Source organism: Gossypium hirsutum, chromosome A11, assembly GCF_007990345.1.
Source record: "Gossypium hirsutum isolate 1008001.06 chromosome A11, Gossypium_hirsutum_v2.1, whole genome shotgun sequence".
Classification (NCBI taxonomy): Eukaryota; Viridiplantae; Streptophyta; class Magnoliopsida; order Malvales; family Malvaceae; genus Gossypium; species Gossypium hirsutum.
This window is the reverse complement of record NC_053434.1, coordinates 119,062,071-119,065,603: the sequence shown is the minus strand read 5'-3', so window position 1 is coordinate 119,065,603 and position 3,533 is coordinate 119,062,071.

Sequence of the window (3,533 nt, the reverse complement as noted above, 5' to 3'; positions counted from 1 at the left end):
CAACTTTACCGATTATCTCTATCATTGTTGGAAATTGGCCTGCATGCAGCATGTGAATTTCCAACATGTCAAGAAGCAGCCGGAGCCATGCATGCAGCTGTGAAGAAAAGAGATCAAACTATTGTATTATTACCGGGTGAAGTATGCATCTTGAACCAGAAAAGTTGGCCTCTATGCAGCTCATACAGATTCATGCACACAAGAATTCATGCACATAAGTTGTCCGGGTAAAGTACGTGCAAGAATCTATGCACATAAGTTTCCCGGGTAAAGTACGTGCAACTAAAGATGTTAATGCTACTGCTTCATCTCAGTTTCATTTTGTTACCTTTTAACAATGCTTTTGTAATTTAGTTCATTTTGAATTATGTTTGGATGACAAGTTGATGTAACTTGATGGTCAAAGAGCTGGTTACCAGCTTTGTTTAAGTGTGCAAGTAATATCACTTAGTTCCAATGTAATAAGTGGAGTTAGGTAGTGTTTAGGTGATGAATTTATTGTTTTTGACCAGCCAAAGTCTGGTATATGTAATGGCTTTGAGCCAAAGTTTCTTTTTGAATGAAATCATCAGATTTTCTTCCATATGCTCCATCTTTCTTTGCCTTCTAAGTTATGTTATCCATTCTTGACAGGAGCTGAAAGCTTGAACTTCAAGCATTTTTCCTTCATATTTTATCCGGGTAAAATACGTTGCTGTTAAAGTCCAGATTGAAGTTCTTACTTCATCCGGTTAAAGTGTGTCTAACACCAACAATTGGTATCAAGAGCTCATTTCTTAGAGGACCTGTTTCATATTCAATATAAAACAAGATGGCTTCATCAAGCTTCTCACCAGCTGTACCTCCAGTTTTCAATGGAGAAGGATATCACATTTGGGTAGTCAAGATGAGAACCTACCTCCAAGCATTTGATCTATGGGAGGTAGTTAACTCAGATGTTGAACCAGAACCATTGAGAGCAAATCCAATAGTGGCTCAAATGAAGTAGTACTCTGAAGAAAAAAAGTAAAAAGCACAAGGCCATGTCTTGCATTCAGAACTGTGTTTCTGATGTAATTTTTACTAGAATCATGGCTTGTGAAACACCAAAACAAGCCTGGGACAAACTCAAGGAGGAGTTCCAAGGCACAGAGAGGACAAGATAGCAGCAGTTGTTGAATCTGAGAAGGGAGTTCGAGAACTTGAAGATGAAGGAAGAAGAAACTGTCAAGAAGTATTCTGACAGAATCATGGCTGTATTTAACTGCATAAGGCTCCTTGGTGAGTAATCGATGAGGCAAGGATTGTGGAGAAAGTGCTCTCTACCTTACCAAAAAGGTATGGGGAAAAAATCTCATCTCTTGAAGATTCAAGGGACCTGACCAGCATCTCTTTAACAGAGCTGATCAATGCTCTGTATGCACAAGAGCAAAGGAGGGCCAGCAGATCGGAGGAGCACCAAGTAGGTGCCTTTCAAACTAAAGCCAAGTTTGCCTCGAGCACCTCTGCCTACAAAGGCAAGAATACCTGGTCAAACGAGCCTAAAGCAGGTGGTGCAGGAAGTTATCCACCCTGCCCACACTGTAAAAGGGTAAGTCATCAGGGTAAAGTATGTTGGTTCAGGCCTGATGTGCAGTGCAGATTCTGCAAGAAGATGGGTCATGTAAAAAGGGTTTGCAAAAATAAGGGCAGACCAAGATACAACAAACCCCAGCAGCCAAGAGCTGAAGCTCAAGTAGTAGAAGAAGACAATGACCAAGAAGAACAAGTTTTTACAGTTTCTTACTCAGCTGCAAAAGGAAAAGCCACAAATGGATGGTTGATAGACAGTGGTTGCACAAACCATATGACCCCTGATGCTCACAATTTTAAGTCAATTGACAGAAGCTTCAAAACAAATGTGAAAGTCAGAAATGGACACTTTATCAAAGTTGAAGGGAAAGGAGATGTGCTGATAAACACTCCTACAAGTACTAAACTTGTTACAAATGTCTTGTTAGTGCCTGAAATTGATAGAAATTTGCTTAGCATTGCTCAACTACTTGAGAAGGGCTATTCAGTTGTATTCAAAGGCAAAAAATGCCTGATTAGTGATCCTAGTGGATCCAAGCTCATGACAGTAGCTATGACAGAAAAAAGTTTCATTGTGGACTGGAATAAGAGTCCAGATAGTGCCTACACAGCTGCTGCAGATGAATCCAAGCTGTGTCACAAGAGGCTTAGCCATGCCAACTGCATGTCAATGGCTCAGCTAACCAAAGAAGATTTGGTTGAAAATTTCACTAATTTAGTTGAGAAAGAAAGGAAACTTTTGACACTCAAAGAGGTGCATGATATGCATGGGAACCAATCATCTCCTCAGATAAAAGAATTAAAGGCACATGTAACTAGCTTGGAACTTGAGTTGAAATCATTGCAGGCAACTAACAGAGATATGGCGGATCAGTTAGAGAACAAAGCAAACGAAGCAGAAAAACTGGGAGAACAAAATATAGGACTTCAATCCCGCATTTCAGAACTCAAAATAATGTTAGAAAAGAGAGAAAAAGAAATTTTTATTGTCACGAAGGAACTTGAGGATGATAGCAGTGAATCATTGTCTGGTGTAAAGAACTTGACTGCTCAGGAAAATAATCTGCTATCAGAGAAGGAGACGTTGCAAGCAGAGAAAGCTCTGTTGAAAGAAAATTTTGCATTTGAAAGTGATGAAGCATCAAATCAAGTACAAATGTTAATGGATTAGGCAAACACATTGCAGCAGCAGTTGGAATCTCTTCATATCCAAAAGACAAAACTAGAATTGCAGTTTGAGAGAAACAAAAAAAATTCATCTAAAAGATTGAATGAAATGGAGAATCAAAAATTGGAGTTGAAGCAAATGGTCGAGGACCTTCAAAGAGATTTGGAAGCAAAAGGAGATGAGAAAAATGATTTAGTGAACCAAATCATCAGAGAATGCTTAATGAACAAGAGTTTGCAGTATGCAAGCCAAGGAAGAGTGTTGGAAATTGGCCTGCATGCAGCATGTGAATTTCCAACATGTCAAGAAGCAGCCGGAGCCATGCATGCAGCTGTGAAGAAAAGAGATCAAACTGTTGTATTATTACCGGTTGAAGTATGCATCTTGAACCAGAAAAGTTGGCCTCCATGCAGCTCATACAAATTCATGCACACAAGAATTCATGCACATAAGTTGTCCGGGTAAAGTACGTGCAAAAATCCATGCACATAAGTTTCCCGGGTAAAGTACGTGCAACTGAAGATGCTAATGCTACTGCTTCATCTCAGTTTCATTTTGTTACCTTTTAATAATGTTTTTGTAATTTAGTTCATTTTGAATTATGTTTGGATGACAAGTTGATGTAACTTGATGGTCAAAGAGCTGGTTACCAGCTTTGTTTAAGTGTGCAAGTAATATCACCTAATTCCAATGTAATAAGTGGAGTTAGGTAGTGTTTAGGTCATGAATTTATTATTTTTGACCAGCCAAAGTCTGGTATATGTAATGGCTTTGAGCCAAAGTTTCTTTTTGAATGAAATCATCAGATTTTCTT